The following is a 25707-nucleotide window of genomic DNA, read 5'->3' on the forward strand; positions in this document are numbered from 1 at the left end:
GAGGGGGTGGAAAACAATTTACCATGCTAATGGGCATCAGAAGAAAGCTAGGGTGGCAATCCTTATATCAGATCAATTAGATTTTAAGCCAAAGGCTATAATAAGAGATTAGGAAGGACACTATATCATACACAAAGGGTCTGTCCAACAAGAAGATCTAACAATTTTAAATATCTATGCCCCTAACATGGGAGCAGCCAACTATATAAACCAATTAATAATAAAATCAAATAAATACATCAACAATAATATGATAATAGTAGGGGACTTTAACACTCCCCTCACTGAAATGGACAGATCATCCAAGCAAAAGATCAACAAGGAAATAAAGACCTTAAATGATACACTGGACCAGATGGACATCATCATCAGAACATTTCATCCCAAAGCAACAGAATACACATTCTTCTCTAGTGCACATGGAACATTCTACAGAATAGATCACATCCTGGGTCATAAACCAGGTCTCAACCAGTATCAAAAGACTGGGATCATACCCCGCATATTTTCAGACCACAATGCTCTGAAGCTAGAACTCAATCACAAGAGGGAATTTGGAAAGAACCCAAATACATGGAGACTAAACAGCATCCTTCTAAAGAATGAATGGGTCAACCAGAAAATTAAAGAAGAATTGAAAAAATTCATGGAAACAAATGATAATGAAAACATAATGGTTCAAAATCTTTGCGACACAGTAAAGGAGGAAAATATATAGTCGTGCAAGCCTTTCTCCAGAAACAAGAAAGGTCTCAAATACACAACCTAACCCTACACCTAAAGGAGCTGGAGAAAGAACAAGAAATAAAGCCTAAACCTAGCAGGAGAAGAGAAATCATAAAGATCAGAGCAGAAATCAATGAAATAGAAACAAACAAACAAAAAAACTACAATAGAACAAATCAATGAAACTAGGAGCTGGTTCTTTGAAAGAATCAATAAGATTGATAAACCCCTGGCCAGACTTATCAAAAAGAAAAGAGAAAGGACCCAAATAAATAAAATCATGAAAGAAAGAGGAGAGATCACAACCAACACCAAAGAAATACAAACAATTATAAGAACATACTCTGCATAGTATGTTCTTATGAGCAACTATACACCAACAAATTTGACAATCGGGAAGAAATGGATGCATTCCTAGAGACACATAAACTGCCAAAACTGAACGAGGAAGAAATAGAAAACATGAACAGACCTATAACAAGGAAGGAGATTGAAACAGACATCAAAAATCGAGGAAGGAGATTGAAACAGTCATCAAAAATCTCCCAATAAACAAAAGCCCAGGGCCAGACGGCTTCCCAGGGGAATTCTACCAAATATTTAAAGAAGAATTAATTCCTAGTCTCCTGAAACAGTTCCAAAAAATAGAAATGGAAAAAGACTTCCAAAATTATTTTATGAGGCCAGCATCACCTTGATCCCAAAAACAGACAGGGATCCCATCAAAAAAGAGAATTATGAACACAGATGTGAAAATTCTTATCAAAATACTAGCCAATAGGATTTAACAGTACATTAAAAGGATTATTCACCACGACCAAGTGGGATTTATTCCAGGGCTGCAAGGTTGGTTCAACATCTGCAATTCAATCAATATGATACAACACATTAATAAAAGAAAGAACAAGAACCATATGATACTCTCAATAGATGCTGAAAAAGCATTTGACAAAGTACAGCATCCCTTCCTGATCAAAACTCTTCAAAGTGTAGGGATAGAGGGCACATACCTCAATATTATCAAAGCCATCTATGAAAAACCCACCGCAAATATCATTCTCAATGGAGAAAAACTGAATGTTTTTCCGTTAAGGTCAGGAACATGGCCGGGATGTCCATTATCACCAAAGCTATTCAACATAGTACCAGAAGTCCTAGCCTCAGCAATCAGACAACAAAAAGAAATTAAAGGCATCCAAATCGGCAAAGAAGAAGTCAAACTATCACTCTTTGCAGATGATATGATTCTTTATGTGGAAAACCCAAAAGACTCCACTCCAAAACAGCTAGAACTTGTACAGGGAATCAGTAAAGTGTCAGGATATAAAATCAATGCACAGAAATCAGTTGCATTTCTGTTACACCAACAAGAAGACAGAAGAAGAGAAATTAAGGAGTTGATCCCATTTACAGTTGCACCCCAATCCATAAGATACTAGGAATAAACCTAACCATACAGGCAAAGAATCTATACTCAGAAAACTATAAAGTACTCATAAATGAAATTGAGGAAGACACAAGGAAATGGATAAATGTTCCATGCTCCTGGATTGGAAGAATAAATATTGTGAAAATGTCTATGCTACCTAAAGCAATCTACACATTTAATGCAATCCCTATCAAAATACCATCCATTTTTTTCAAAGAAATGGAACAAATAATCCTAAAATTTATATGGAACCAGAAAAGATCTTGAATAGTCAAAGGAATATTGAAAAAGAAAGCCAACGTTGGTGGCATCACAATTCCAGACTTAAAGCTCTAATACAAAGCTGTCATCATCAAGACAGTATGGTACTGGCACAAAAACAGACACATAGATCAATGGAAAAGAGTAGACAGCCCAGAAATAGACCCTCAACTCTATGGTCAACTAATTTTTGACAAAACAGGAAGGAATGTCCAATGGAAATAAAAAAACAGCCTCTTCAATAAATGGTGTTGGGAATATTGGACAGCTACTTACAGAAAAATGAAATTGGACCATTTCCTTACACCACACATGAAAATAGACTCAAAATGGATGAAGGACCTCAACATGAGAAAGGAATCCATCAAAATCCTTGAGGGGGACACAGTCAGCAACCTCGTCAACCTCAGCTGCAGCAACTTCCTCCTAGGAACATTGCCAAAGGCAAGGGAAGAAAGGGCAAAAATGAACTATTGGGACTTTATCAAGATCAAATGCTTCTGCATAGCAAAGGAAACCATTAACAAAACCAAAAGACAACTGAGAGAATGGGAGAAGATATTTGCAAACAACATATCAGATAATGGGCCAGTATCCAAAATCTATAAAGAACTTAGCAAACTCAACACCCAAAGAACAAATAATCCAATCAAGTAATGGTCAGAGGACATGAACAGACATTTCTGCAAAGAAGACATCTAGATGGCCAACAGACACAAGAAAAAGTACTCCACATCCCTCGGCATCAGGGAAATACAAATCAAAACCACAATGAGTTACCACCTCACACCAGTCAGAATGGCTAAAATTAACAAGTCAGGAAATGACAGATGCTGGCGAGGATGCAGAGAAAGAGGAACCCTCCTCCACTGTTGGTGGTAATGCAAGCTGATGCAACAACTCTGGAAAACAGCATGGAGGTTCCTCAAAAAATTGAAAATAGAGATACCCTATGACCCAGTAATTGCACAACTGGGTATTTACCCTAAAGATACAAACGTAGTGATCCGAAGGGGCACGTGCACCCAAATGTTTATAGCAGCAATGTCTACAATAGCCAAACTATGGAAAGAACCTAGATATCCATCAACAGATGAATGGATAAAGAAGATGTGGTATATATACACAATGGAATACTATTCAGCCATCAAAAGAAATGAAATCTTGCCATTTTCGATGATGTGGATGGAACTAGAGGATGTCATGCTTAGTGAAATAGGTCAATCAGAGAATGACAACTATCATATGATCTCCCTGATATGAGGAAGTGGAGATGCAACATGGGGGGTTTGGGGGGTAGGAAAAGAATAAATGAAACAAGATGGGATCTGGAGGAAGACAAACCATAAGTGACTCTTAATCTCACAAAACAAACTGAGGGTTGCTGGGGAAAGTGGGGTCGCGGGAGTGGGTTTATGGACATTGGGGAGGGTATGTGCTATGGCGAGTGCTGTGAAGTGTGTAAATCTGGCAATTCACAGACCTGTTCCCCTGGGGATAAAAATATATGTTTCTAAAAAATTTTTTAAAAATTAAAAAAATAATAAAAATAAATACATTCTCCAGAGTAATAAATTCAAAAATATTTGAATTCGAAGCACTAGCTGTTAAATTTTAATTGACTTTAAATCAAGGTATTTAAATTCATTCCTACACTAGTGATGCATTTTTATTGATTTTATCACAGAGCTGTCTGGCCCCAAAGGCAGTATTTGAAAGTCATCCAACAGGAGTTAATAATATATAGTCTGTGACATAGAACATTACTGGATATTGTTTCCTTGTTTTTGTTTAAAGATAACTGACCTGTGTGGGGATAAAATCCATTGATTTGAATTATTTTTCCTCTTTCTTTGTTCAGTGATTGACGAATACCAGAATATGGACTTACACGAACAATATAATATGGAATAAAAACTAATAATATGGAATAAAAACTACTTTTTTAAGATTCTATTTATTTATTTGACAGAGAGAGATCACAAGTAGGCAGAGAAGCAGGCTGAGAGAGAGGAGGAAGCAGGCTCCCTGCGGAGCAGAGAGCCTGATGCGGGGCTTGATCCCAGGATCCTGGGATCATGACCTGAGCCGAAGGCAGAGGCTTTAACCCACTGAGCCACCCAGGTGCCCCTGGAATAAAAACTATTATATTGAAGCCATCATCACTGTTTTTAGAGTTTCAGAATAGCCGAAATGCTTCATAATGGAAACACGGTCTTTATATAAATTACGGAGTAGGAGAAGTGGAAATGTCAGAAATAATTCCATTAGTTTTTGCAAAAAATCCTCTTTGTGGGAGTAGGCACTCCATTGGTTGAGTTTCAGGTCAATAAATAGGAGCAAATATGAATTCATCCATGAAATATTGTGAGAAATATTGTCCATCACAAGCAGGGTTGGTTCTTGTTGGGAGGCACAAAAAATTAGGGAAATCATTTCTAAATTTGTTTTTCTGAGTCACAGCTATGGCAGACTCAGGGGTGTGCATTTCAGTAGGCTCGCTGGGCTTCCCACCTCCTTGCAGCGGGTGTCTGGTTTCAGGGCTGCTCACAGACAAAGGATCGCCTATGAAAGCGGTGACACCCCTGGATCAGAACACCCCGTAACTCACCCCCACCTGTGGTGCCTGGGAAATGAAGCTCACTTTCTCCTTCCAGGCTTTCATTTCGTTTTTGTTCCTCCTTTTTGCTTCTCCACTGTTCCTGCCAACACACACACCAGCCCTTCATTCACATTGCTGGTATTGTTCCATTCCGAAACTTAGTCTCAATCTCTCTCTCTCTCTCAGTCTTTTTCTTTGCTTTCTCCCTTGTCCTCCCCCTACCACGTTTCCTTTCCCAATTTGTCCTAACAAAAGGACAGGTAAGTCTCAGTTAGCAGCTCTTAACTTGGTAGCGGCTCTTAACCTGGGGCTCTTGTGACCTTGGAAATCCAAAGGGCTTGTGAACTTGGAAAAGAGATTACATGTCTATATCCACTTCTACCCCTAGAAGGAGATTTAGCATCTCCTTCTACTATGACTAATAGCAACTAATAACCTAGTATTAGTAATACCTGTGACTTGGTCACCAGCAGAAGACATACTTTCATATTACATTAAAGTTACTGCAGAATCTCAAAATGCAGTTTGTGTCTGTCACTACTTCAAAACCATGGCCGTTATTGGACCAGTGGCTACATCATATTATATGCTGTATTAATAAAGAAGCAAATGTGTTACTATATCACAAATTTTTAAAAATTTTACTACCTGTATTTCTATGTAATTGGTTTCCTTGACAATGCTATATGTTGTATTTTATTCATTTGCAGCCATTATTCTTTATTTTTTTAAATGTTTATGAATTTTTTTTTATATTTTATTTATTTATTTGACAGAGAGAGAGAGATAGGCAGAGAAGCAGGAAGAGAGAGAGAAAAGGAAGCAGGCTCCCTGCTGAGCAGAGAGCCCGATGTGGGGCTCAATCCCAGGACCCTGAGATCAAGACCTGAGCCAAAGGCAGCGGCTTAACCCACTGAGCTACCCAGGCTGATGCAGGTTCATAAGTCGGCCAGCCTGTCAATGGAGTCCAGGACACAAAAAGGGCTAAAACCCTTCTGTAAACAAATAGGCAGGGCTGGAAATCCAGGCCTGTTTCTTTGGTGTCCCAGAACCGCCCTGGTTATTATTATTTTTTTTAAGCACAATGTGGTAAAAAATTAATTTTGATAATGTTTAATTAGAATAATTTTGCACATGATGCTTTTGGTGTTAATGGTGAATAAGAATCTCCATGCCAACATCCCCCAGAGTGAATCACGGTTCTGAGCTGTCCACTAGCATTTAGTTTTGCCTTGCTGCAAAAAAATTTTAGGCTAAAAAATTAATATTTATTTATTTATAGATTTATTTATTTTTTAGAGAGAGAGAGTACAAGGGGAGGGGCAGAAGGAGAGGGAAAGAATCTCAGGCAGGCTCCCCGCTGAGTGCGGAGCCTGATGCGGGGCTCAATCCCACAACCCTGAGATCATGACCTGAGCCCAAATCAAGAGTTAGATGCTTAACCAACTGAGTCATTCCAGGCACCCCAATGTATATTTACTAAAGAGCATTTTAAAATAACGTTTAAAGAACATAATGGAGATTATAAAATATATAAAACATTCTGTAGTTCTCATTTTCACTCAAACATTTTCTCGGTTGATTAAAAGCTCTTCATAAAAATAACTTTGAATGGACACAGTGTTGGCCATTTGAATGAGTTCCTGTCATTCCACCATGGCTCTTGAGTTCCTTCTCTCCTGTAGTGTAATCCTTTGCTATTAGAAAGAAGGCATGGCAGTTTCAGTAAGTAGGCCTGCTGAAAGGCGGGCTGGCTAAAAGAGAAACATTCTAGCTTTGTTTCTTAAAGATTTATTAATTTATTTTGGGGGGCGGAGAGGCAGAGGGAGAGAATCTCAAGTGGACTGCCCGCTGAGCACAGAGGCTGACTTGGGGCGGGAACCCACGACCCTGAGATCATGACCTGAGTCAAAATCGAGAGTCAGATGCTTAACTGAGCCCCCCACCGGGTTCCCAGAAACATTCTAGTTTTGATTCTTTTCATCATATTCTCCTTCCCTCTTTGCCAAGCTGTTTATACCTCAGCTGTTGGCTTCAATGGTGATTTCTCTCACTCCCTAACCCTCTCTGTTAGTTTCTGACATCTCTTTTGAATCATGTCCTGTTCTAAAGGGATTCTGAAGCATTTCTAATGAATGCTCCCTTAGTTTTCATCACTCAGGAGCTAAATGTGACAAGCTGCAATGGTCCTGGCCCCTGCTCCACACAGGGGCCCTTTGTTGCAGACTTATAGCTGTGGATGCAAATTGGCTCCAAGCCACAGATGTGGGCGTGATGACTTGCACACAAGCAGCTTCAAGGTAATGCACCAACAATTCCCCTGCCGTTCCTCCAATTAATTCATTGATAATATGTTTTTTGAAATAACATTTCTTGTTCTTATTATATGCAAACCACTGTTCTAAGTGCTATTTATGCATTATATTAATCCCTATGAGGTAGGGATTCTTAATATTTTCTTCATTTTGCTGAGGAGTAAACTGAGGCACAGTGAGATTCAGTAACTGGTCTAACTTCACACATCTGGTAAGTAGTAGAGTCTGTTTTGGAACCCTGAGTCTCATTGCCTTCTGCCTTCTATCTGTTTCCTGCAGAAAAAAAAAAAACACACAAAAAAAAACCAGTGAGGATTTTTTTTTTTTCTGGGTTTAATGTTTGGCTCTAATTGAGCAATGATTTTTGTAGAGTCAGACTTGCTAGTCTCAGTTCACAGCCAGGAGTGCCTGATTGTAGACGGAGCAGAGTCCAGAGCAGGAATCAGAAGACTTTCTCTCTCAAGTGGGTAGTTTATATTTTATAAAGGTAGTTTATATTTTAGGCTTGCAGGCCATATAGTCTATCATAACTACTCAACTCTGCCTTTGCGGCAGCCATAGATAATATGTAAGTAAATGAATCCAGTCATGTTCCAGTAAAACTTCATTTACAAAATCAGGTGGCAGGCAACATTTGGCCTGTGGGCCAGAATTGTTGACCCCTAGTGTAGAGAAGTAGTTACAATGTTATAAGTAACAACTTCTTTGAGAATCAGATGAAAGCAATGGATTCCTCACCCATAATGAGTCACGTAAACACATGCATCAAGCCTTTTGCATATATTGATAAGTATATTAATATATACAAATACATGTATATCTATGGTATATATATGTATATTACCAACTGATGTACATATAAGCATATTAATTGGTATGATATCTTTACACCTATTGATATATTGCCTTGAAATTTTATTCTCTTCGGAAAAATCAGAACATTATCTTTACAAATAGTTTATCTCATAAATATTTTCACGCAAAAGCTAATTCCATCCCCAAGAAACTGAAATAGTTCCAAACTGTATAATTAAAGCATAAGCAAAAATTAAATCTGCTCCAAAGCAACTCTAACATAAAGGCTCTTCCTGAATGCAAAGATCATCTTTAACATCCTAATGGTTGTGACTTTTTATTTTGATGGTAACAGAAGCTGAGGGTTGAGAGGCCTGACTTAGAGAGATGCATAAATGGAATCAGAACTCTGGAAGTTCTCTTTATCAGGTAATGGTTGATGGATATCAAGATCACGGCATTCTGGATTTCCCAGAGGCTCTTCAGTTGAATTGATATTGTATTCCCTCCTTTGTTCCTAAAGCAAGGGATCACCCTGGCAAGCTTTTCATCACGGGTGCTGTTTATAACAGTGAGGAAAGGCTTACAGATCTACATTTAAATTTTAGGGGTCATCTGAGTTTAAGAAACATGGAAAAGAGCTCTGCAGAGTTTCTGATTATCTGCAGAATTCTACTTGCTGAAATACTCTGGTGATAGAAAGTTGCCAGATTCCTTGAATCAGTCAGGTGAAAACTAGGTTACATTGCAACAAAGAACTTCTAGATCTCAGTAGCTTAAAACAGCAGAGGCTTGGGGCGCCTGGGTGGCTCAGTGGGTTGGGGCCTCTGCCTTCGGCTCAGGTCATGATCCCAGGGTCCTGGGATCGGGCCCCGCATCGGGCTCTTTGCTCGGCAGGGAGCCTGCTTCCTCCTCTCTCTCTCTGCCTGCCTCTCTGCCTACTTGTAATTTCTGTCTTTCAAATAAATGAATAAAATCTTTAAAAAAAAAATTAAAAAAAAAAAAAAAAACAGCAGAGGCTTATTTTCTTGCTCATGTCCATCTTGCATGGGTTGGAAGCTCCAGTCCACAGTTTCTTCTGGCTCAAGGAGCGATCACTGTGTGGAGTACTGACAACTGTCGGAAGGAAAGGGAAGGTAGCAAAGCTTGAACTGGAACCTAAAGCAACTGATTACATTTCAAGGTCAAAGCAACAAGCTCCACCGAATGGGGCATTGTAATCCTAGCACGTTTCTAGAAGGAAAGAGAAAACAAGACAGTTTTGCACAGCCATTCTGATATCATAATTGATCTGCTCTTAATCTCTTTTTCTAGAGTAGAATTGTGGCCAAAGTAGTTTTAGTTTTCCACCTGCCCCTTTAACCACCCAATCCCTAGCTGTAAAGAAGTTGACAAGTCTCCTAATAGTATGCAAGGCTTCTTTCAGAATTTTTAATAGAATCTTTGATGTCAGTCTATGTCAGATGCAGAAGGCAATGAAGCATTAATGGCTTTTCCATCCCAAGCAGCAAAATCAGGTGTGTTGTCAGTCATCACAAATATAATTTCTGTATACAGTGCCCATAAGAACTTTTGCAAAATACATTTTGTCATTTTGAAGTTATCATTGTCTTTACTGGTTTCCTAAAAGGGGAAGTAATACAGGAATCACTGTTACATGTTTCCATATGTATATAACAGATAAAAACCAGGAAATGGCCGCACTGAGCAACATCGCTAATTTCTTCCAGTTGCCTATGTAGAGAAAATGGCGCAATTTTCAACTCCTTCATGACCTGCTTCAAAATTGCAGGTGGCATGCCTGACAGGGAGGGAAGTCTCCATCTCCATGGCTATTGCCTTAGTCTTCTTCTTTTGCTCCAAGTAATTATGTAAGATACACATTTCTATGACTTGCAACCTTAGTAAGGGTTCTTCAGTCATGCTTCTCAACATGAAAACTTTCCTTATAGGACATTTTAAGATAAGGACTTTATACTGAGCCTTGTTTTCATAAAGAATCCCTTCTGCTAGTGTAATCCGGTACCAGATATGCTCTTTTAGCTTTTTTGATTTTGTAAACCCAGTGGGAAGGAATGTGTCATATAAGCAGCACTGTTGCTTTTATGTCCCATTATATATGGTGGTAAATCTAAAATCAAAGGCTATGTAAGACTCACTGTATTTCATTTCTTTGTTAATTTCTAGCTGAAGCCTGGCCTAGCATTGAGCATGGAGAATCTTTATAAGGATCATGATGTCATCGTATGCTTTCTTAAATTTATAGGAAATTATTCTTGGCTTAAGAACATGGAGGTGATGATGGAAACTATATTTTAAATGACCACACCCAGGAATATTCCATAACCTTTATACAACCATGTTCCTTGGATATAACTGAAGCATTGATGATAGAATTTGAAATGAAAATATATTTTCTATAAAGACAAAATTAGAGAAAAGAAATCCGAGAAATAAGGATAAATATTTGTGCCTGATTTATTGAGATGTTCCCCAAAGTTGATAAGCCAAAATTAAAGTGCACTTTTTACCAAAATTCCTCTTTGGATATTTTGAGGCTATTTGAAAAACTGAAGAACCACAGACTTTTGGTATGAAATTCTTTTTTTTTTTTTTTTAGATTTTTATTTATTTATTATTTGACAGAGAGAGAGAGAGAGATCACAAATAGGCAGAGAGGCAGGAAGCAGGCTCCTTGCTGAGCAGAGAGCCTGATGCAGGGCTCGATCCCAGGACTCTGGGATCATGACCTGAGCCAAAGGCAGAGGTTCAACCCACTGAGAAACCAGGCACCTCTGAAATTCTTTTTTTTTTTTTTTTTTTTTTCAAATAGAGATCATAGGGCATCTGGGTGGCTCAGTTAGTTAAGCAACTTCCTTCAGCTCAGGTCATGATCCTGGAGTCCTGGGATCTAATCCCACATCAGGCTCTCTGCTCAGTGGAGTCTACTTCTCCCTCTGATCATCCTCTTCTCCTTCTCTTCTCTCTCTCTCTCATTCTCTCTCTCTCAAATAAATAAACTTTTAAAAAAATAAAATAGAGATATTATTAAGAGGTAATTCTTTTTTTTTTTTTTTTGGTAAACTTCCAGCTTTCAAGGACTCCCTGTCAATGGATCAGAGATTACAGATTAAACCATTAAAGCTTTAGTTAAAAAGCATGGAAACAGGTTATAATGATAAGCTTCTCATTTACATATACCTTTCATTTATGTATCACCTATCAGTTTACACAGTGCATTCTATGGTTTTTGTATTATGTTATTTGGTGTTTCATCAAGAACTCATTATCCACATGTGTCAGTTGAATAAACTGAGGCCCAGAGCCATTAAGTGACCTGCTAACCGGCACACAGTAAGTTATAGAAGCTAGACTTTCCAGTTTCAAGCATAGAATGTTCTGGCACAACTCAAGGAAAGATGTGGAAAACATTTTCCCTCATTCCTTCAGAACCTCAAGGCCAATCACAAATAACTAGAGACTTTTCCCATCATGATTTGATGAAATCAAATGGAAAGAGTTAATACCATGCATTTATCCCACCATTCTGGAAAGATCAAATGACTATCTTTTCAGTAGCTCTCATGCTCCCACACTTTGGGGGAGGAAATGCCCACCCACCACTGTAGGATGACTGGTAGCCAATGGCACTATGGGAAGGCACTCAGACTCACAGGATTCCATAGAGACAGAGGGGGTTTTGTAAGGGCCTGGTTAGCCAGAGTAACTTACTTGCAAACCCTGGATATAGGGGCGGGCCAGGATGGATGGAGACATTCAATCAGTGGGGCATGCATATATTTGCTATGGAGATTCTCCATATTACTTACTCCATATTACTCCATATTACTTACATATTACTTATTACTTACATTAATTACTCAAATTAATTGAGTAATTCAATTGGTCACCCGTATTGCCCACCTAGCATGACTGTGCAGTTTTCCCTGTGTGTTACAATCTCATTGGCCACCTGTGTGTGGGCCAGGCTCAACCCCACCTCTATAAAAGGTTAGTCTGTGAGGCTGGGAAGTGTAGTAGTCATGGTCGTAGTGGTCTTTGTGGTTGTCATGGAACGGCCTCGCCGGGTAGGGGAGTCGTCGGGAGCATAGTCGTCGGATAGCGGAGTCTGGAGTATAGTCATAGGGGTCGATGTCCTGGTCGTCGTCCCCTCTTTATAAGAGATGGCCCCAACTGGTCAGTTTGATTTTTGATGCTTGGCGTGAAATAAAGCTTTGCTTGACTTTTGCTTTGTGTTGGTCTCATTCTTTGGATCACAGACCCTAACAGTTTGACTTCAGTAACATGAAGGCTCATATGGGGGGTGGGAAAGGCTTCAGATAAGGTGTCTGATCTCTCAGGGCAGCAGCTACAGCTTCCACACCCTGCAGGAAACATTTAGAAAGAAGCTTCGTGGAGAGCAGTGCTGGCCTATTTCTGAGGTGAGATGATTTGGAGGGTGACACATTTTTGCTCCTCGAGTTTGAGTCTTTTTCTGATTTGTGGACATGCCAAGGTAGTCTGGTGAGTCTTGCCCAGTGTGGGGACCAACGGGCACTGAAGTCCAGGCATAAACAACTCCTGGATAAACTCCTGGATAAAAATCCTGGATAAACTCCTGGATTTTTATCAAGACCGTTCCCTATGGAAAGAACCTGCCGCCTTTTCTTCAACTTTTTATTTGCTTTTTAAACAAAGTTTCCCATACACATTTAATATTAAAGTAGGTTGTTCTCTGAAGTTTAATAAAGGATTTTAGCTGGAAAATAAGATGGGAGGAAAAATCAAAATAAGAACAATTTATTGAGATACATGAACACTTTATTAAATTTGTATTTCGGTGTCCATAAAAAAAAATAAAATTTCCCAATGTTACCAGCCTGGGAAAGTCTAACTGAATAGTACTTAGATGTGATAATGTGTTAAAAACATGGCAAATGAGGAGTGCGATGTGAAATGGGAGTTTGATATTTTCTCAAGCATCTGTTTGAAACATCATCACTTCAATTCACTCCCTTCCTTATAATTTCATAAACCACAAGGGATAGGAATCAGTTTAATATTGTGTTTTTGGAAAGAGTCATTGAGAAACTAGATATTGCTTAATTAAAACTGTGGTTGTTTTTGATACCTCAGCTTTTCCACTTTATAAGGAGAAAAATATTCTACTAAATTGACTACAGTCACTGATCAACTTATTTTGAGGAGGGAGTACTGGATGGATTATAATTTATTTATAGAATATCTATCCTTTTACATGTTGAAATGTTATTCCTTTTCTCCCCCCACCTTCCCCCGCAAAACTTTCTCTGTGAAGTGTTCTTTAAGTAGCAGGAGAAAAAATGAAATCACATAAGCCTGCTCATTAGTTATGTGGATTTAGGAAAGTTATACATTTTCTGAGCCCCACTTACCTTACTTATAATCATAATGATTATCAGGAAGAGCTGTAATGAAAATTAAGAGAACGTTTATTTAAAAAAAAAAAACATACAACTCTCAGTGACTGGTATTTAGTATGTGCTCAATAAATGCCACTGTGTTTCAGCCTATACTGATTATCCCCTTTCCTGAATGCCTGTAGCATATACTGTTTATTTCCAAGTATTTCTTTTTTATTTTTTTTAAAGATTTTATTTATTTATTTGACAGACAGAGATCACAAGTAGGCAGAGAGAGAGGAAGGGAAACCAGCTTCCCCCTGAGAAGAAAGCCCCATGCAGGGCTCAATCCCAGGACCCTGGAATCATGACCTGAGCCAAAGGCAGAGGCTTTAACCCACTGAGCTACCCAGGCACCCCAATTTCCCTGTAGTTTTAGAATGATAACCTTGTCTCCATAAGCAACTTTTAAAGCAGATCCTGCAAGTGCAAAAACTACCTTTTGCACTTGCAGGATCTGGCACAATACACAAAATAATTTTGGGGGATACCCTGAATTCTCCCAAGTCAGCAGGCTGTGAATTGTGTAATAGCTTGTTTGGTAGAAAAACACACCATGGAGCATAGCCCTTTGTGATTAAAAAACAAACAAACCAAAATCAAAAACCAAAACAAAACAAAACAAAAAACGGTTGCAGCTGGCCAGTAAAAACCTCATCAAATTGAATTCTGATTGGCAAAGTGTATGAGTAAATTAAGAAGGCCAACATTTCTTAAATAAGTTGGTAGCAGGCTGTAGTTTCTCTGAATTACCTCATTTTTTGAATCCTTGTCCTTGGACAATTTTGACGTATGTCAACATTAAATGGAAAGATAAAACTAGAAATGAAGTCTTGGCAGGGATTTCCAAAATGTTCCCTGTTGCTAGTTTCAAATTTCACCTTCGCTCACTCTATAATATTAATCCTTTGGTTTAGAAAAATTCCAGTGTATTTTCCCTGTTTCTTTGTTTTAGGTATTACTATTTGCATATATTTGCTTCTAACTGTTTTTAATGCACAGGTTTGTTTTTAATAGTTTTAAATTTCTTGCCTTTAACATTTTAGAAAACAATGTCCTACATTATTGAAAACTTGTGACTAAAATCAGTTTAGTGTTTCCAAAATTTATTATCCATCCCTCAAATGTTGAATAGTTAACATTTCTAATATTAGAAAGTAAATACAGCCCCAGTGATGTTTCTGCATAGAGATTCCTATGAATTTTTATACATGTATTTTTTATGACTATGTATTTAGGCTAGAATATCCAAAGGGAGATTTCTGGGTCTAACCAACCACAGGAAAATCCCGTGAAATCTTTTTTTTTTAAGATTTTATTTATTTATGTATTTGACAGACAGAGATCACAAGTCAGCAGAGAGGCAGGCAGAGAGAGAGGAGGAAGCAGGCTCCCTGCTGAGCAGAGAGCCAGATGCTGGGCTTGATCCCAGGACCCACCCTGAGATCATGACCTGAGCTGAAGGCAGAGGCTTTAACCCACTGAGCCACCCAGGCGCCCCCAATACCGTGAAATCTTGATTCACATTTCCAGATGATTTCAAGGATTACATCAACGGTAGAAGAGAATGCCTGCTCATGATACTCTGGCCAGTCACTCTGTTGTTTGGAATGGGGTGGAGAGTTGAGGGCTGAGGACAAATTGAGCATCACTGATTTGATAGGGAGAAAAAGATGTTGCATGATTCCTTTAATACTCCTGTTTTTCATTACTTGGTTTTATCTTGATTCATATGTTAGCTCTTTGCATTTCGTCATGTGTACATTTTCCATTCAAGTTCTATTGAGGGCATAGTGTTTTTTGTAACAAAGATTTTATTCTTTTAAGACAACACAGTTCTTTTCTCTGTAGATATTACATTATTATATCTATATTGTATTTTATTTCTTCTATATTTGTTGAAAATTGACTCTTAAACCCAGAGGGATTTTTAAATACAACACTTATTTTTATTTTATTTATTCTTTAATTTTTTTAAAGGTTTTATTTATTTATTTGAGAAACAGAGAAAGCAAGAGCAGCAGGGGGAGGGAGAGGGACAAGAAGACTCCACATTGAACATGGAGTCCAATGCAGGGTTCAAGCTCAGGACCTTGAGTTCACGAACTGAGCTGAAAGAGTCAGATGTTTAACTGACTTCACCACTCAAGTGCCCCACAATGCTTATTTTTAAAATATAAGACAATGTACATTTTAAAAAATTAAAACATATAGAATTAGATAAAAAAAAATGGCCCTTAATTCTACTACCCTATGAGGAGCACTGTTCACATGTGATATATTTCTTTCAGTCTTTTTTCTATATATTAAAAAAATAATTTAAATAGAACCATGCTCACTAGGATAGTTTTGTAGTTTTTATTTTCATTGACTGCATTGAAAGGATATTCTCAATTCCTTAAATATCCCTTGAATGAATAACTTTTAATGGTTGCATAAAATATATGTACAAACTCACTAACAGATATTTGGATGGTTTCTGCATGTTTGTTATTATATGTTATATGATGAAAAGTCTTAGGATAGAGACCTAGAGGTAGAATTACTGGATCAAGGGCATGAACATAAATATTGCAAAATAGCTTTCTAGAAAGTGGTAACAGTATGTATCCCAGCAGAATGTAAAAATGTCAATCAAACCTCATTTTACTGGCATTGAGCATTATTATAATTTTAAATAAAATTTTTTTGCTTCTTAGAATTAGGTTATACTTCACCATTTTGATTTGCTACTCTTTGATAGCAGAGTTAAACATTTAATAGAAAAAATTTTTAAAGATTTTATTTATTTATTTGAGAGAGTGAGAGAGAGCATGAGCAGGGGGAAGGGCAGAGGGAGAGAAGCAGGCTTCCCGCTGAGCAGGGAGCCTATAAAGCAGAGCTCAATCCCAGGATCCCAGGATCATGATTTTAGCTGAAGAATAAGCCTTCAGACTGACCCACCCAAGGGTCCCAATAGAACATTTGTTTATCCCAAGTTTATTATATGCTTCTCTTCTGTGAAATATATGTTCATATTTCAGAGGTTTTATTTCTTTTTAAGAGCTCTTGATAAAGGGGTACTAACTTTCCATTACAGCCATTGTAAGCATTTTTCCAGGTTGCCATTTACATTAAAACTCCCATGTTCGGATTTATAAAAACTATTTAGTTATATTAATCTCCTTTATGTTTTCTTCCATTGTTATTAGTTTTAAAAAAGCATCAAAAGCCCTGAACTTAATATTCGTCCACTTTTTCTATTTTAAAATGTGTTTTCCTAATTAACTCTTATGATTTTATTCTTTGGAAACTAAAAATGTACTAAGAAAATACAATTACCTGTATTCTTAACACCCCAAACTATCTGCTGTTAGTATTTAGTTTTTTGCCTTCCTTTTTCTTATCTTTTCAAAGAAATAGTCATCTTATTTGCAAACTCATTGTGCAGAAATCATTTTGCTCTTCAAATTTTTAGGAATTGCTGAGAATTCTCAGCATTTTGTTGCCAGCACCAATCCTGGGGCTGCGGGTGGGACTGGGAACCAAGTCATACTGACCCTTCTTGGCTCCAGAATCTATTTATTTCCTTTCAAAGGTGTTTTAAGTGTATTATATTCAATGACCTTTGCTTTTTGGGGGTTTGTTGTTGAAGAGCTGTGGATGTTTTCACTTTTCTCAGGTTTTGGTCATTCATTTCATTGGCTACTAGGGAAAAGAGATTCGATGTTAAAGATGCAAGAAGGAAAAATCCATTCTCACTTATTTCAGTCACTAGTGTAAAGTGATGATTTGGAATGACTTCTGTGAGCTGGGCCAGTCTTCTAATACCATTTGCTAGATAGTATTAGGTATGTTTCTAAATAGTATCTTTTTTTTAAGATTTTTTAAAATTTATTTATTTGACAGAGAGAGATCACAAGTAGATAGAGAGGCAGGCAGAGAGAGAGAGGGAAGCAGGCTCCCCGCTGAGCCGAGAGCCCCATGCGGGACTCGATCCCAGGACCCCGAGATCATGACCTGAGCCGAAGGCAGTGGCTTAACCCACTGAGCCACCCAGGCGCCCTCTAAATAGTATCTTGTTGGTCTAGAAGCTTTATTAGATAGTAAACTTTCCTCCTCATCAGAATATGTAGAATATCTACCCATTCTATTACATTAATGTGTCTGCCAATTCTTGTGTTAACATCACATTTCTCTATTATATTTCTATTAAATAAAAGAAGTGCTTCATTTTATTCTTAAACATTTTATTCTCCATTCTTTCCTGTTCCATTTTTCTGCGCTATATTTAGAATGTTTTCTCAATTTCCTCCAAAAATTCTCTCTGAAATTTTCTTATTAAAATTTTTTTAAAATTTTATTTATTTATTTGACAGAGATCACAAGTAGGGAGAGAGGCAGGCATAGAGAGAGAGAGAGAGAGAGAGAGGGAGGAGGAAGCAGGCTCCCTGCCAAGCAGAGAGTCCGATGTGGGGCTCGATCCCAAGACCCTGGGATCATGACCTGAGTGAAAGACAGAGGCTTTAGCCCACTGAGCCACCCAGGCGCCCCTCTTATTAAAATTTTGTTAAATGTTATGTTACTTGGGAAGATCAATGTCTTGTCAAATTTGTAAACATTTGCATTCTGCATATAACCTTCAGCTCAATTTCTAGCTCTCCCACTGCATGCCATATAATCCATCAATTGAATTCTACATTTCTAAAAAAGATTTTATTTATTAATTTGCCAGAGGGAAAGGGAGAGAGAGCACAAGCAGGAGGAACAGCAAGCAGAGGGAGAAGCAGGCTCCCCATTGAGCAAGGAGCCAGATGTGGGGCTAGATGCCAGGACCCTGGGATCAGGACCTGAGCTGAAGGCACACACTTAACCTACTGAGGCACCCAGGCATCCCTGAATTCTACATTTTAATTATTACATTTTTGTGCTTGGATTTCTTTCCTTCCTTCCTTTTTCTTTTTTCCTTCTCTTCCTCCTTCTCTCTTTTCTTTTTTTCTTTTCTCTCTTCAAATCTGCCTATCCAAGTTTGATAGTTTTTCATTTTTTGCACATACTTCTAATATTTCCTGGAATTTCTTTAGAAATATCGTATATTCTTATTTTATATTCTGTAACTAAAAATTCCAGTATCTTCAGCTTCTGTGCATCTGATTTTGCCACTTGTTGTTTCTCGTAATTTTTGCTCATGATGTCTTGTTTCCTCATGTGACTTCTGAGGTTTTTTTTTTGTTTTTTGTTTTTTGTTTTTTTTAAAGATTTTATTTATTTATCTGACAGAGAGAGATCACAAGCAGGCAGAGAGGCAGGCAGAGAGAGTGAGAGGGAAGCAGGCTCCCCGCAGAGCAGAGAGCCCGATGCGGGACTCGATCCCAGGACCCCGAGACCATGACCCGAGCGGAAGGCAGCGGTCTAAACGACTGAGCCACCCAGGCGCCCCGACTTCTGAGTTTTTAATGTCAGCTCATGTTTCAAGCTTCTTTCAGAACACCAGGAGGACAGGATAAATGTGTATTTCTCCAGTAAGAATTTGCCTTTTTTTCTTCCTGGTTCTAAATCAGAATCACCTTAAAAAAATCTAGACTTGGGTTTTTCAGATCAGACAAGTGGTACAAGTTTAGGGCACAGTGTGAGGCCAACTTGTGATTATAAACTGAAGGGCAAATGGACACTTTCTGTGGTGTCTCCTTTTTTGGGGTGAGCCCAGTTTATTCTTTTACTGAAGGTAGAGGCATTTACGATCCTAGTTCTATGTGCACATTTCTGTTCTGACTCCCTTCTTACGTCCACTAGGGTGTTAGATCCTGTCCTCTGTGTTGTCCTTAAAATACAAGGTTTGAGAAAATTTTAGAATTTTCATTCTAAATTAAGATGCCAGACCACCCACAGAGGACATGCTAAGAGGGTGTAAGGTTAATTTTGCAGGACTGGCAGTTACTCTCAGTCTGTAGGAGAAGTAAAGGTTGTAGAGCTGCAGAAGGGATTTTGAGGAGTAAGTTAGCAGTATACTCTAATGAAAGAGGGAAGTGCACCTTGACTTCAAGCCAAGAGGAAAGGGGTGGTGAGAGCCACTTGGAGAGTTCGGCCCATTTCCCCTGTGGCTTAGGAGCCATAGGGACTAGTGTCAGCCTTATAGAAACCATTTTGGCTTCTAAATATGGTTGTTCTGATAGCCATCATTTGTCCACACTGAGATGGCCACTTTGCATAGGCTGATCTATGCCAATTGCTCTGAGGCCTTAACAATGCTAATGACCACAAATGGATTGGCACATTTAACTTTCTTTAAAAATATAATTACATGGGTAATAAAATGCTTTTTTTGATAAACTTAGGAGGTCTGTGTCAGCACAGATCTGTGGATTGTTATTGACCTGATACCAAAAATAGCAAATGTATTCAGAAATATATTCCTTCCACTTTGGTGTTTGATTCATTGGAATTAGAGAGATTTAGCCTCCTGATGAACCCATAAAACCTTTTTACTGTTCGGAAAAAAGGATTCAGTCTCATTGAAGGGAGAATATACAACATGGCATTTGAGAAGAAAATAAGATAGGCTAAAGCCTTGCACAATGATAGAAATGACAATTTTTTGATTAGCAAATTGTCAGCATGGGGCACATTCCTTCAATTTTCAGCAATTTGAGATCCTAGCATTAATTAGTTTTTGTAGAATGCCACCCACTGTTTGTACAGCAGCTAGGAAGGCAGTAATGAAAAACTGTAAAACTAGCATTAGATCAGAGATCATGTTGACTGGAGTATTTTTATTTTGTGTGAAGATCCTTTCTTGTTATTCTTATTATTATAATAATTATTTATATTATTTAGGAATTGCTCAAAACATGCCATGTCCTCCTCAAATGACTCTGAGTGCTTTCTTTTAGGACAATAAGTGGTGCTAATAAGTTGGCAAACCTCCCACCAACTAGACCTTTGATATATGTTGTGTGTGTGAGCACATTAATATGAAATAAGCATTACATAAACACAAGGAGTGTTCCTCACTCATAATTGTCCTTTTATGTAATGCAAAATGAATCAAACTATCATGTTGCTCCCAGGAAGCCTGAAACACTTATAAAATAATGACTTTTGTTTTTATAAATTAGTTTAATTTATTCATTTCTTTATTGCCTATGAGTTTCCTACAACATTCAAGGTGCTGCAGGAGCTGAACAGATGTGTGGGGATGGCCATGCTGTGAAAGAGCTCAGGGTATCCACATACACGCCATCGTTTGGTCCCCATGTTTTTACTTCCTCTCTATTCTTGGTCTATTGAATAAACATGACAATATCTTCACATGTGAATGTGACATTGCTCATCCCTTGTCTGTAAACTATTGCTTTGTGCTTTTTTTCTAGTATTGAGGCTAAGGACCATCAGTTCATCACTTCTGGTGTTCTTGGTCTACCTTGGTACCAAACTAGACAATTTTAGAAAAAATTCCAAGGCTAATTAGTGTATAGACTGTCACCTAGAAGGAGAACAAAATACACTGACTGACGCAGGACTAGATATTACAATTTTATTTTATTATTGGCTATACCCTGAGTAGTTCCATGGAAAGAATGAGAATGTGAAGAGGAAATTCAATCATTTGTGGTTCATAGAACCAACCTATGGACTCTTCTCAGTGGAGTGGTTTAGTAGATGGTGATGGAAACTTCAAACAGGAGGTCTCAAGTTGGGGATGATGACTGTGCTTCAGAGGGTAGAACTTCCTGAGATTATAAGTAACATTTTATATTTAAGAAACTGTAGATTTTCTTGAGGAAATGATCTATACCTTTCACTGGATTCTCTGAGACAAACGTGAATCCCCCAGAAGTTACAAACTATTGGTCCAGGTCAGTACTTGGCAATTTTTTTTTTAAAGATTATGTATTTATTTGACAAAGAGATCACAAGTAGTCAGAGAGGCAGGCAGAGAGAGAGGGCGAAGTAGTCTCCCTGCCTTGCAGAGAGCCCGACACAGGGCTTGATCCCAGGACCGGGCTCGATCCCAGGACCCTGAGATCACGGCATGAGCCAAAGACAAAGGCTTAACTCAGTGAGCCACCCAGGTGCCCCACTGGCAAATTTTTTATGGAAAGCTGAAGATAGTAAATGTTTTAGGCTTGGAAGAACATATAGTCTCTATAAACAAATGGGTGTGTCCATGTTCCAATTCAACTTTTTATTGTTGTTGTTTTTGAAATAAATACGGTGAGTGTAGGCTCTGGTTCTCTGACCTCTGGCTTAAGCCATGACTTGATAGCATGAACTTTCAAAATGTGCTTCACTGTGCTGAAGTAAGTTTATCCAAGTACCATATGATACTTGACTCTCTCTGCTTGACTTATTTCACTCAGAATAATCTCTTCCAGTCCCGTCCATGTTGCTACAAAAGTTGGGTATTCATCCTTTCTGATGGAGGCATAATACTAAATCATGTATATGGATCACATCTTCTTTATCCATTCATCTGTTGAAGGGTATCTTGGTTCTTTCCACAGTTTGGCGACCGTGGCCATTGCTGCTATAAACATTGGGGTACAGATGGCCCTTCTTTTCATTACATCTGTATCTTGGGGTAAATACCCAGCAGTGCAATTGCAAGGTCATAGGGAATCTCTATTTTTAATTTCTTGAGGAATCTCCACACTGTTCTCCAAAGTGGCTGCACCAACTTGCATTCCCACCAACAGTGAAAGAGGGTTCTCCTTTCTCCACAACCTCTCCAACACATGTTGTTTCCTGTCTTGCTAATTTTGGCCATTCTAACTGGTGTAAGGTGATATCTCAATGTGGTTTTAATTTGAATCTCCCTGATGGCTAGTGATGATAAGCATTTTTTCTTGTCTCTGATAGCCATTTGTATGTCTTCATTGGAGAAGTGTCTGTTCATATCTTCTGCCCATTTTTTGATATGATTATCTGTTTTGTGTGTGTTGAGTTTGAGGAGTTCTTTATAGATCATGGATATCAACCTTTTGTCTGTACTGTCATTTGCAAATAACTTCTCCCATTCCGTGGGTTGCCTTTTTGTTTTGTTGACTGTTTCATTTGCTGTGCAGAAGCTTTTGATCTTGATGAAGTCCCAAAAGTTCATTTTTGCTTTTGTTTCCTTTGCCTTTGGAGACACATCTTGAAAGAAGTTGCTGTGGCTGATATCAAAGAGGTTACTGCCTATGCTCTCCTCTAGGATTCTGATGGATTCCTGTCTCATGTTAAGGTCTTTTATCCATTTTGAGTTTATCTTTGTGTACGGTGTAAGAGAATGCTTGAGTTTCATTCTTCTACATATAGCTGTCCAGTTTTCCCAGCACCATTTATTGAAGAGACTTTTTTCCATTGTATATTTTTTCCTGTTTTGTCGAAGATTATTTGACCATAGAGTTGAAGGTCCATATCTGGGCTCTCTACTCTGTTCCACTGGTCTATGTGTCTGTTTTTATGCTAGTACCATGCTGTCTTGGTGATCACAGCTTTGTAGTAAAGCTTGAAATCAGGTAACATGATGCCGCCAGTTTTGTTTTCGTTTTTCAACATTTCCTTAGCAATTCGGGGTCTCTTCTGATTCCATACAAATTTTAGGATTATTTGCTCCAGCTCTTTGAAAAATACCGGTGGAATTTTGATCAGAATGGCATTAAAAGTATAGATTGCTCTAGGCAGTATAGACATTTTAACAATGTTTATTCTTCCAATCCAAGAGCATGGAATGGTCTTCCATCTTTTTTTGTCTTCTTCAATTTCTTTCATGAGTGAGGGATTTTTCAAACATAACTTCACAGAAGATTTTAGTATGGAGCAGCATTTCCATAGAATGGAGCTAGCTCAAGGGTTTAGCTGGGTTTAGAGGGATGGGCTGGGTCAAGGGTCCAGAAATCCCAACAGATGGATGAGGGTGGAGGAGAGAACGGAAGGACAGAGACTCATCCTTTGGATATTATTGGTGAAAATACATAACGGGTTTTCAGTTAATCTCTCTAAGGAGAGTTGGCAATGGGCCTGTGTGTAGATGACTTCTCTTAGCTGATGCTGCTCCCAGCAGCTGCAATTTCTGCAATCACTTGGCTTCAGGTGGTGTTTTTCTAGGCTGCAATCCTGCAGCTAAGGCATAAGATGTGCAAAACCTTATTGTTATGCAGCCTTACAATCAAAATTCCTGCCTACAGTTAGGTTCAGCTTTTATACCCCAGCATCACACTTGCTTTCCATAAATTGGCTGGGATCTATAATAATGTAATCATATACTTTCATAGTGTTTACAGGCTTTGGAACAGTTTTCAAGGTACTTTCAAGTATATAATGCCATATAATGCCTTGAATTTTCTTTTTAAAAATACAAAGCTTTTCTCTTACAGTTTATTCGCAATTATGGCAAATTCGGGGTGAGAAAAGAGAATTTTATTTTGGGTTAACATTTTCAGTTAGATTAATTGTCTTATCAAGTAGAAATGAAAAAAACACATTGAGGGTGATTAAGATTTGAAAAATAAGCTTGAGAATAGAGGGGCAAAGTGTATGCCTTGTCAGTTTTCAGTGACCTTGGATGGGTCAAGTTGAAGCTAATTTCAGCTGGTGCATCTTTATGTTGTTCTCCAGGCTTGATGTTGTCCTCCATTTTTATTTTTTGACTTTTAACATAATGGTCCTCAGGGCTTGAGACTATTCTCTTATTTGTGACTCTTCAAGATTGGAGGGAAGTGGCCAATACTTTGAATATCTGGCTGGTAATATAAAGCTCAACTTGGCCTTGGAAGGAGCAAAAAGAAACAGACCATGAAGCATGGAAACTTACCCTCTTACAGATGCTTTTAATGCTCAAGCTTGAGTCAGCTACAAAGCAGCTCCTGAACCCCATATTCCTCCCTATCAACAATGTAAGTTATGAAACTCATTTACCTGGAATGAGGTAGAAAGTCCATAAATGTGAAGCTTTCATTTCTTCCTCTTAGCTGAACTGTTGTTTATACTCAGCACTAAAGTGGTGTTTGAAAGTATAGGAAGGGTATGGAGGTCTTTTGTCCAGGGCAAGCTATCCTTGGTTGTGGGCAAGTATTAAATAATGTGACCTGTTTTATTTTATACTACTTGGGTGTCCCAATACTAATTTGAACATTTAGCTGTTTTTAGAGAATGGACAATATCTTAATATCATTGCCAGCTATTTTAAAGTACCCAGACAGGGGCACCTGGGGCACTCAGTGGGTTAGCCTCTGCCTTCGGCTCAGGTCATGATCTCAGAGTCCTGGGATCGAGGCCCACATCGGGGCCTCTGCTCAGCCTGGAGTCTGCTTCTTCCTCTCTCTGCCTGCCTTCTCTGTCTACTTGTGATCTCTCTCTGTCAAATAAATAAATTCTTTTAAAAAAATAAATAAAGTACCCAGACAGGACTCGTTGCCCTCTAGAGAACAGAGGTAATAGATGTGAGGGGCACTGGGACTTTCTTCTCTTTCTTCTCCTGGCCAGGGTCCATGAAGTTCCTTCCACAGGCCAACCTTACTCTGTTTGGGGTCCCAGGAGGTGGGTAGGGTGGGGAGAGTAGGTTCTTGGTATTCAGGACTGAATCTTGTGGTTGGCAATGGCCTACCTGCTGCCTGGCTCTGTCTCTTCCCAACGACTGGCCCAGGCCGAGTTCCTCTTGCTAGGTGGGCTCTGGAGCAGGGTCTCATGCTTGCAGAGGGATCCCCATCCCAGGGCAAGGAAGGGAAAGATCACAACCCCTTCAGTGCATGAGGGTATCAGCCAGCCACAGAGAATTCTTTGGCCTGATACCTCCTTGCTCTGGCACCCAGGGAAATAGCTCTCAACTTTTTATTTTTAATTTTTGTTTAAAATAAAGTTTTTAGCTAGCTAAAGAAAAAAAAAGTACACAGAGTTAAATGAGGGGTTTGACAGTTGATGTCATCTACCAGGAATATAATTGTTTAGAAAACAGAATTGACTCATCAGATAAAGCAAAGAATTTCCCAGGATTTGTCACTGAGGTTTTCTTGTTATGGGAAGAAAAAGGAAATAATTTCTTGCAGTTTGAATGGACCAATACCACCAAGTATATTTGTACAGATTCATCCTCTCTCCTTTTCTCTAACAGACCTTGATTATCAAGTGCTTTGTCACTACCTATAGCTTTTTGATTAAAGGATCTCTTATGTTGGTCAT

The 25707-nt window shown here is 38.5% G+C and overlaps 1 long non-coding RNA gene across 1 annotated transcript in view; it reads right to left on the reverse strand.

The window, feature by feature from the left end:
- Positions 1-12782: 12782 nt before the first annotated feature.
- Positions 12783-25707, reverse strand: part of LOC123952719 — a 49603-nt gene continuing 36678 nt past the window's right edge. Inside the window, exons 3-4 of the long non-coding RNA XR_006820697.1 lie at positions 13543-13575; positions 12783-12887 (exon numbers count right to left, since the gene is read on the reverse strand). This is a non-coding gene — a long non-coding RNA (uncharacterized LOC123952719). The remainder of the gene's footprint in view (positions 12888-13542; positions 13576-25707) is intronic.

This window comes from Meles meles, chromosome 11, assembly GCF_922984935.1.
Source record: "Meles meles chromosome 11, mMelMel3.1 paternal haplotype, whole genome shotgun sequence".
NCBI lineage: Eukaryota > Metazoa > Chordata > Mammalia > Carnivora > Mustelidae > Meles > Meles meles.